Raw genomic sequence first — 11,727 nt, forward strand, 5'->3', positions numbered from 1 at the left:
GCTTAATACATGGCTGTTATCAAATTCACAGTTTAACTCCATATCAACAGACAGAGAAATGAAAGAAAATGGTGATGTTAACACACACTGAGGCTTCCAGGTGTCTTTTGTCTAGTTGGCTTCTGTTAGGCTGTACGAAATCAGACTCGATGAGAACATTTTACATCTGAGACACGAGACATACACTAGTGAAACTTCTCCGAGCTCCTCTTCTTTCTCGCTGACTCCTCCCTGCTCTAAAGCTTACAGGCCTTGAGTCGCTCGGCCATGTAATCAAAGACTCACAAGGAGCTAGCACTGCAATGTGCAAGAAAAAGTCTTTCCTTTTTTAAACTTTGCTCTCCGTTTTTTTCCCCCTTGCTCAGTCTAAAGACAGAAATCATGTGGCCATTGGCTCCAGAAGTGAATTTCTTCATTTCTGCTGTTCCTTCTGTGTGAAATACATTTATAAGGGATGTTAGATCTCTTCAAAGTCATTGATTGTGCACACTGTTTGATCATCATGCTGTGCCTTGGAGCCCAAAATGCTTTACTTCTGTTTACATACACAAGAAAATAGGGGATAAAAGAGGAAGGAGAGGAGTAGAGAAACTCCCCAGGGAGCGAGACTCACACACTGGGTGGTGAGCTGATGTGAATCTGGATGAAACACAGTCAGCTATTTCACACAGTTATATAAAAATAATACATGCAACTAAGCAGCCATTTTTTAGTGTAGACAGTTAGACACTGAGCTGGTAGAGGCTTTTACTTAAACATATAGTGGATGAAGCCTTAAGTCTATATGGCGTGGCGAGAATGATATGAATATCTATATACACATTAATCCCGTCAAACATTTGAATAATATTTGTGTTTATTTTGAAGAGATTAAGTGTTTGCACAATGGCTGCTTTCATTTTAAGTCATAGTATTTTTCTGTGGAAATAAGTTTGAACCTGAAACCCAATAGGAACGTCTTGCGTTTCCGACAAAGAGCTCACATTTATAGTATTAAGATCTAAATATGGATTTCCTCTTAGACCAGTGAAACACATGATATTTGGTTATTTTCCACTTGTGAGAGTATAGATTCTTGTAATCAGGAAGTGGCTCTTGAGCAAGCATCATCAAGTAAAAAGTCCAAATTAAACTTTATTCACAGTTCTTTTATTTTTTTATGTGTGTGAGTCCTTAAATGCAGACAAGTCACACACCATGTACTGTCTTTTAATTCTGTCAAATTGCCAGATCTGGAAATATCGTAATATTAGATCCGCAAGATGCTTCGTTAATGCAAAAACTTATGACATATGTATATCAACGTAGTCTTAACCCCGAGAACCACACCTTGACATTTAGCCAACAGTGGAGCACCAATCATATTTTCCGTAAAGCAGATAAATCCACCAAACTACTACTAAAAACTACTTACTGTTTACTGTAAGGATGGACAGTTTAATCAGAAACGGAGAATAAATTGCTGCATTATTGCATCTTTGGCTGCTTCTTGTACAGTATGATGCAGCACAATTCAAATTCTTCTAAATCCAATTATATTAGTTTTAAATATCTTTTGAGGCTGTGAAACCATGACTTCCTTAAGAAAAACTATTCTGTATAAATTACTATGTCCCTCAGGTAGAGTGTCAATATCTTTTTTAAAATTTGATTATATACTGTAAGTATATATAATATTATTTATATTTTAAAGACATATACATATTTTGTACTTCAATTCAAAACATAAGATAATACATATAGAAACCTTATGTTCAAACTATGACCTGCTGGCTTCATAAGAAAAACTTAAATGTTATGTCAAAAATAAAATGATTTACATAAGTTTTACTACTGTAAAAAGAGGAATAAGAAGCCAATTGCCTGCCAGGACCTGCTGTTGACCAATCACTGACATGGTTCATTATTGACAAACAGGGCAACATGGTTGTTTTTTTTCCATAAGGGTTAGTCAAGGCCTCAGGTCTTTTTTCTTTCATACATTTCATTACAATCAGGCCAGAATTTGCATGCAGCAAATATAATCTAATCAGGTTGCTATGAAAGTTTGCATAGCAAATTAATGTCTCTGTCACTTTTGAATTGTAGTTTTGTTTTTTTGTTTTTTGGGATGGCAATGTTGGCCAGTCAGTCCACCCCTTCCTGACTGAAACATCTCAACATCTGAAGTGCCTTTAAATTGTGAGGATACTGACTATGGTGATCCTCAGACTTTTTATCCACCACTACCATCAGGTCCATCAATGTATGACCAAAACCTGCAAAACTTCTAACATTCCCATCAGTCTTAGCTGTACTTTGTGTTTAGTGCTAATAAGCAGATGTTAGCATTAGGGTTAGCATTGCATGTTGACATTATCATTTAGCTACTGTACTGTACATTATGTTATACTATATCATTACATTTCACCTTATATTATTATTTCTCTGTATCTGAATTTCCCCTCTTGGGATTAATAAAGGTTTATCTCAACTTATCTTGTGTCAGTAGCACAAGTGCCCATCTGCCACTGCTGGGTGCCCCAGCACTTTTCTGTTTGCATGCCACTAAGTTTGTATTTTTACTCACTAGAAAGTGTTTTCCCCAGGAAACTGATTATTACAGTAATCACATATCTTCTATCATGATTATACCTATGAGCTAATAACTGAAAACCTCCTACTACACTTTCATCAGTCATTATTCTCATGTGAAGTGCCAGGATTGGAAGTTTCCTTCAACAAAGTCATAGGACCATAGTCTGACAGTGTGTTTTGTGTGTGTGTGTGTGTGTGTGTATGTGTGAGTGTGTGTGTGTGTGTGTGTGTGTGTGTGTCTGTGAGAAAGGAACAACGGTGTAGTTAATGTTAAGGTCAAGGTCTGCATCTGTCTCAGCAGTCACAGAAAGGCAGCATACAGTAACACCCTTTTTAGTGTAACAGATCATTCCATAACAAATATGCAACAGATATGTAAACCTACAAGACTTTTGCCCTATTTACCATTAAAAAAAAAAAAAAAAGCACTCGCAAAATTAACAAAATTACCAGAAATGATCTGCTGTTCAGGAGCGGTTCTGGATTCAGTGTCATGAGGGGACTGAAGTGAACAGAAATGTGCCACTGAGAAAAAAGAAATTGGTCATCACCCCATGACACACTGACCATAAATATCTGTATTTTGTTAGTTTTTCCCCTATTACAAAGTTTTACCTTATTTAATGTTGAAACAATATTTCATACAATATTACACAAACAAGACTTTGGTATTTGTCCTTCTCATTGCGACAACATCCACAAGTTGACACAGTGAATCGAAGGCTTTTTCTTTGGTCTGAATCACACAATAAAATGACACACTGTTGCCCAATTGAGCCTCTCCCTGTCTTTTCACAAACCAACCACACATTGAAAACAGAAGTTACAGTATATGGCCTGCCAAATGACTCAGTTAACCACTGTATCTCCCTGCAACACTGTCATACATTTTGGCTTGAGCTTAAATTTAATGATCAATTTGCTTTATGATATTAGTTGTACTGTATGTCATTCAGCTAAGAGACAGTAGAAAAGCCACTGAATGACACAATCTATTAGGGCCCGAAAACCTGACTGAAACTAATGCAGAGGATAGTGCGGCCCATTTAATGCTGCACAAGCTTGAGACTCAACATGACACCAAATCTATTCAATCAGGAACTCTTTGGTCTCTTTGCATCATGTTAACACACATTTATCAATACCATCTAACTTTAAAGAAGAAAAACATTTCCTCCCATCATTTACTTTACATTTACTTTAGCATTTGACCTCAACGCATGGCATGGGTTTACATTCTCTCTCATACTATTAGTCACCTTTATGACCACATATGTTTCCATGATCAGGAAAAGGTTGTGGTTATGTTACAATCTTTTCCTAACTCTTTACAAAGTGGTATTAGTTGCCGACCATCAATTGCATACCTTTTTCCAACCTGGGTTTGAACAGACATTGTCCAGCTTTGGTAAACAGTTGTCTCTGTTAGGATTCACCCTAAGTTCCCCTCCAGACATGTTTTACTAAGAAATAAAAAGGCTCTTCTCTGAATCACAATTTGTGCCTCATATTGTTTTCCCACAAACAAGTTCAAATTTCTAGTTACACATTCTTAAAATCTTCTTATTCTCGCTCATTGAAAAAATTCACAATGTGTGATATGGAAATATTGTTCATTTCAAAGGTTTAACTGGTATACACGAGATGTTTCCTACTTCACGGAAAAGTCCATTCTCAACATACTTAGATGTATAAGTTTGTGATTGGACCACGATTGGCTTCCAAACTAGTTGTCATGTCACAAAATCCTGCCCGTTTTACACTGAGATTTAATATGAGCACAGAAAAACCTTCCTCCCTTCACAAGATAAATGTGAAACCAGCTTTTTGTGGGACTTTAATGATGTTGACATTTAAAACTCATTTACACTACTTTTGCCTGAGAGAGAGAGGGAGAGAGATTGAGAGAGAAATTGAGAGAAAAAGTGAGAGATAGAGAGAGATAGAGAGAGAGAGAGAGAGAGAGAGAGAGAGAGAGAGAGAGACATTCCTAAGGAACCAATCCCCTCAACTTGTGGGGTAGGGTTTTCCATATCATTAGCATAATGCTACGGTGAAAGCAGGTGTATTGGAGGAGAAGCTGGATGTATCGTATCGTTCAAAATGATGGCAGTGATGTCTATATGTATTGTATGTGGGGACAATGTGAACTGTAACATTGCAGCTGTAACACCATTCACTGCCAGTTACAAGCTAACAAGCTAACAAACAACATAAACAAATAAAATATGCTGACTACGCTCACCATTCTGATACGTCTGCCAGATGCTGATTTTGGTGCACAACAGACCCCGCTGAGTCTGGGTGTGACTGAGGCTCAGATGTTTCCTCTAATGCTAGATAGCTTGATGCACACTGCTCTGTCACCGGTCAACCTAGCGCAAGCAGCGGTGGTGGGCAGTAGAGTGTGGATCGGGCCGCATTTTTCTGTGCGAGCCTGGCCCGCGTCCGACAGAGCAACCAAACTCGACCCAAGCCAGACACAGTTAAAATCTCATTATTTTTCTCATACTAATGACACGTACGTTTGTTTGTGTGGAAAGCCCAGTTTTATTAAGCAACTGTAGGAAGGCATTCAGAAATGTCAACAGATGAGCGCATGGTAGTCCTCCGTCCAGATATCCGTTGTCATTCCGATCGAATTCACCTCAGTCAGAATGTCATTTAGCTGCTCAACCAGCTTTGTGCTTTTCTCTGTTGCCAGCTCACGGCACCGTTTTGACACAGTGGTGGGGTCAGGCAGTACTTTCTGCGCTGCCGCTGAACCATATGTAGCAGTACCCGAACCAAACATCATACGAGCCCGACCCGAACCAAACATAATTTCTAAATATCTGTCCGAAACCAGCCCGGCCCGGTGGGTCCCGTCGGGCTCGGGTCAGGTCCTCTAGTGGACAGGACCCAAGGCCAAATCCAGAATTTCTTAACGAAGGAGAAAGAGTTCCAGCCCCTTTTGAAAATGTCTTTTTTTACTGTATGTGGGAAAACCATGCTATGATTAATATTAAACTAAATATTAATCATAGCAGAGCATTTTTACATACTTTAAAACACGTCCGGATGGGGATCATTATAAATATACTGATTTGCTTTCACTGAAAGTTAGACAAGAAGCTTAGCTTAGCATGAAGACTGGCAGCAGAGGGAGACAGCTAGCCTGACTCTGTCCAAAGGTAAGAACCTCATATGTAATTCATTGTACATTATTTGCATAATAGTCCAAAAAGTATAATATAGTATATTTCAGTGTAATGTATAGGCAGGTGAAAACACATGAAAACATATCAATGTTTTCAATGTACACCATGATACAGGGAGGAAATCACAGCTTATACTTTAGAAGAAACACACTTTTAAACCAAAATGTTACATTCTTATTGTATTCACATTTCTAGTTGAGCTTTATTAACCCGGGCTAGTCTCAGATGAGCTCTTTTTTAGTAGGTTCCTATTTCACATCAATCAGTAAGAAACCTGTGAGCTGAAGGGGACTAGACTGTCTTTCCTCCCACATAACAGAACTTCCTTGGTTTGGTTACATTTTAGGGGGAATTACTTATCTTACCTTAGATTTGGTAGATTCCCAATGCTATTACAAATGTGTAAATAATTGAAAAGTATCAGTATAACGGAAACCTCAGCTAATGTAAATGTCACATGTAAAACCGAATGAGGGCAGGTAGTTTTCGTTGGTTTCCAGCTACTGCGTGATGAGAATGAACATAATTGGTGGTGTTAACAGTAAAAGGCTCTGGCCTCCATTTTAAGCTTTGGATGTTTATGTAGGGGGTTGAGGAAGGGGGTGTGGTTTAGATGAGAAACTATGTCACAGCTTCCCCAATTTTTTTTTTTTCACTTCAATTTCTACAATCTTGGGCTGTTGCTCAAAATTTGTATCTAGCTTCCTCTCCTGTCTCCTTCTCTTGTATCCTCTGCTTTCTTCTCATGTCATATCCCTTCATCTCCTCTCCTCTCCCTCTCCTGTCCTCTCCCCTTCTAATCATTGTAGATGTCTTTAGCTAGTTACAATGGCAGTAAGGACAGCAGAGGAGGGAGGCAGCAGACTATCTATTGAAGTTTGTGCTGTCAGTTCCTCTGTGCAGTCACAGCTGTGACCACAGGGAGGTGTGATAAAAATGGATTGCAAAGCAATGCATGTATATGCCTGTTTGTGCGCTACACCCAAATGCACGCAATTTTCCCTCTACTCTTTGCACGGTGCACCTACGCTTTGTAAGTGGGTTACAGGTTTCACATGTTGTCATTCCGCAATTCAATCTTTTCAACATGTGCCTGCTGTTGGTTCAACAGAAGTTTTAAACAACTTTAATAATATTTAAAGGTGCTTTTCTGAGCATTATAAAGACGGTAGCCATGATGCAAATGTATGCAAAACATTAACAATAATTTATTTAATGGCAATCCTGATATGTTTTACTTATAATACAATATTTTGTGATCAAACCTGCTTTTTAAATAGAAAACAAGTTTTGAGTAAACTGAGAGATTGAATCTTTATTAAAAGTTTTAATGTCAGGTATTTACCAGATATAGACAAGAAAAAGCTCTTTTTTTTCTTATGACCATAATTCTGTTTGAAAGTGATAAAGTTAGGGTGAGGGAAGTAAATGATATTAAAGTTGGGTCAAAGATGATGAAAACCATAAAAGTTGTAGTGGACTCAAAGTACTATGTGTTTTTTACACATTAAGCCACAGAAGTAAGAACAAGATATACTGTAGAAAGAATTGTATATAGAAATATAAATCTGACAGGCTATGAATGGCATCTTATGTTAAAGATTGCACATGCACTAGCACTAACTAAAAAATAGTAAATAAAATCTCACTGTAAGTCAATAACACATATTAACCAAAACCATCCACTATACCATCCACTCAGAAACATATACACCGACATCGACACACAAGCCTTTGACATCTGCTATACGAGATTCTTAATTAAACTAAATGGAGACATAAGACATGTTGATTTGTATGAATCAGAAGGGCAGTGAACAGTGAGATTAGAGACAGAACTTATTTTACACTTCCTTTTTTTCCTTCCTGTCTGCAGTCTTCAGTGCAAAGTGTCATTGCACACTGTAACACTGTCAAGTTTTATTCACGCATCCTCTCTACTGGGAATATTGTCACATCATATCAATAAGTCATATCTTTCAGTTCTGTAATAGAATATATATATATATATATATATATATATATATATATATATATATATATATATGTTTTTTTTCTCAAATGAAGTAGTAGACCTCAGGTTGTGTTAAGAGTGTCACAACATGTCTGTGATGGTGAAGCAAATGAAAACCACTGGAGGGCAGTGTGGCTTCATGTTGCACCACAGCTGTTCCCCTTTTCACACATATTTCTTTCCTTACTTGTTTTTGGGAATAGCCAAGTGGCTGAATGCATTTTATACACACACAAACACATGTACACACATACACACACGCTCAGTGTTGCGATTTGGACTGCTTTTGGTTCCTCTCTGCCGATGACTGACAGGTTCTTAACGAGAGCAGCCTAGAGCGTTTGCCCTCCAGGCCTGTACATCAACCATCAACATACAACACACGCACACACTCATGCATCCTCACGCACACCCATATTTACACACACACACACACACACACACACACACACACACACACACACACACACACACACACACACACACACACACACACTATCTCAAATACATACACACACTCTATCTGCAGACATTCTCTGTCCCATTTCCTAGGCTCAATCAGTTTGGCCATCGCTCAGAGAGTGTTTGACAGTCACTGGGAGACGGTTTGGGTTTAGCAGTATTATTATGTTTCTATGAGGCTGCCTCATCCAACACAGAAGGAATGTCAGCTGCATTGTTCAATAAGGCTCAATACAAACACGTTACAACACCGCTAAGGGCTAGCTGAAGTGCATGTGCGTAGATGTGTGTGTTGGTGTGTTGTCATTGGGAGGGCCACAATGGTGAGATGGCATAGCTGGGGAGGTGAGGATGGAAACCCAGAGCAGCACATTTTCTCCCCCCTCCACCTCTTCATGATTAATTCCACCTCTCACCTCTCTTCCCTCTCTTTTTTCTGTGGAGGAGAGAAAACCCAATTAAAATACTATGTGGATGGATACGATGAAGAAAGACATACCTCCTACATGACATTCTCTCTACCCCCCCGTGTAGTGACAGATCTGGTGCATTCAAACCAACGTGAAGAAATGTGGTGGATCCCGCCCTCCTGCTGCCATTAAATGTTGATGTATAATATCAAATATAGATATACACACACAGCATGAAGATTACTGTATAAATCAAAATCTACCGCAGATTCACCTCACATACATATCCTATATGTTTGTATGTGGCTGTGAGAGGGATTCCCATATGCCAAACAAATACCTATATGCAGCAGGAGGTGAAGGATGCATCCACTGTTTTTTACATGTACACACACACACACACACACACACACACACACACACACACACACACACACACACATTCATGTCTTATAGCTCTCTCTCCAATCCCTCTTCTCTTTCTCCGCTCTTCCTGACCCAACATCCGGGCACTCCCAGGAGATCCTGCTTTCTGCTACCACACACATACACACACACACACACACACACACACACATACACACTACTTTTCCTCACGTTCTCTTTTTCTATCCCTCTCTAACTCTTGCTTTTCTTTTTTCTCCTTAAGTTTTCTGTCACTTTGTCATATTCTTTCTCCCGCTCCTAACTTTTTTCTCTCTCTGCTTTCTGTTTTTCTCCTCATTTTTCCGGTGTCACTCGGTCACATTCTCTTCTCTCGCACCCGACACATTCTACATTTCTTTTTCTGTTTCTTTGTCAACCGTTCTTCTATTTCATGTGCTCCTTGTGTGTGTGTGTGTGTGTGTGTGTGTTTGTGCGCGTGTGCACACACAGAGAAAGACACAGGGTCAAGGGGCTGGAAGAGTGTGAGGACTCCTCTATTCAGGCCTACTAAATACTGCATGCCGCTGATATTTACCTGCTTCAATATTGCAACAAAGCCCCTCAGGAGTGCGTGTGTGAGCCCCCAGCAGAGGGAGAAAAACTTCAGCAGCTGGACTCTAAATCTTAAGTGAGCAACAGCACAGGTATACAAACATCCCTATTAAACATTTCCCCCCTGCGAAGACATGTTAAGGGGACGTGGTTAACTGTGGTAAACAGTGAGCCTTCAGTGAAAAAGTCCAGAGAGCTGGTCTCTCTTTCTCTCAAACACACACACACACACACACACCCACACACACACACACACACACACACACACACACACACACACACACACACACACACACACACACACACACACACACACACACACACACACACACAGATCCAGTTCTGGGCTTTGAGTGGCCATTTATAAATCTGGACGGCAGTTCACTGACCCAGCACTAACGAGGCAGCTAGCTCGTCCTTCGAGAGTAGCGCCTCTTATCTAGTGACCACACAGCGCTGGCTATCTCCTGACCGCGTTTGACCACTGGTTAAACTGATTAGCCAATCGTCCAGTCAAGTTACAGTAAGCAGAGATACACTGACGCACATGCAATACACTATTTTGGCTCTGGATGGGATTTTTGACTAAATGCAGAATGCAAGGTATTTTTTGTGTATTCTTTCAGCAGCTTAACACTGAGTCCTTGCCAGTATGATATAGTAGCAATGAAGAAATGCCACCCTAGCACTCTGAGGGGCAAACAATAGCACAGTCGCGTCACTACTATCTGTCCAGTTGGATCGGACAAATGGTCAGTGGTGGAGAGATGGCAGAGTGGACATGTGATGGCCAAAGTGTCAGGGACTGGGGATTCACCCGTTTAATGAGAATCTATGGCCTGGGCTGACAAAGGGCCTGACTGAGAGGCTGTGACAAGTCCTAATGCTCACATGTATAAATGATGTGGGTGGGTGGGTGGTTGAAGGGGGGTGTCCTGGTAGGATGTGTGGCTGCATGGAATCAATCCTCAGAGAGCATGGGTAGGGTTTAAGAACAGGCCAGAGACTGAAAAATGGTTGAGAACAGAAAATCACAGAATCTACTTTGAGAAAAGTGAGGAGTAAAAAACAAACAAAGAATGGTTAAGAAGGCATTGAAAGAGTAAAAATTCATAAAACAGCACCATAAAATGAGTCAAACATGAAAGGAAACAATTCAGGAAATATGCTTATTATACAACCTTCATATGTGTCCTTTAATACAGTATAAGGCTTCAGCCCTTGTACAGTAGCCTAGCTTAGCACAATGACTGGAAAAGGTGAAAAAGTTAGCCTGGGTCTGTCCAACTGTAACAAAATCAGCTTATCAGCACCTCTAAAGCTCATTAATGAACATGCTTTATCTTGTTTCTTGAATCTGTACAAAAAACGCAGAGCAAAAATGACATTATGTGCAGACTTTTTCTTGGCAAGGACCAGTTGCCAGGCAGCAAGACTCCAGGAAGTTACTGCTCCCACGACCAGGAAATAGTCCGGCAGACCCAGGCTGTTCGTTTCCCGATTCTAGTCTTTGTGCTAGCTAAGCTAAGCTACCCGGCTGCTGGCTGCAGCCATATATTTAACGGACGGATATGAGCGTGGTATCAATCTTGTCATGAAACACTTTGCTAGAAAGCAAATACGCTTATTTCTCAAACCATTTCTTTCAGGAAAGTGTGGATTTCAAGGTATAAAAATGAAGATTAAAGTTTTGATTTGGCAAGGAAGTGGCACATTTGTACTCCCGTGTGGCAGCTATTCAAAGGGCTGTACATCTGAAACAACAATCCAAAAAGTACACACACACACACACACACACACACACACACACACACACACACACACACACACACACACACACACACACACACACACACACACACACACACACACACACACACACACACACACACACACACACGCACAGCCTTTGTTATGTTGAGAGCATTTGTCTCTGTACGGCTCCAGCAGAGAGGGGTTAAAATCCGATTGAGTCGATATCACTGGAGAATAACACATTCAACACACAGTCTGAGTGTGTGTGCGGCTGCGTGCTTGTGTAAGCAAGTGTGTGTGTGTTTGTGTGTGAGCAACATGGAGCCTAGGG

Source organism: Perca fluviatilis, chromosome 9 (assembly GCF_010015445.1).
Source record: "Perca fluviatilis chromosome 9, GENO_Pfluv_1.0, whole genome shotgun sequence".
Taxonomy (NCBI): Eukaryota; Metazoa; Chordata; class Actinopteri; order Perciformes; family Percidae; genus Perca; species Perca fluviatilis.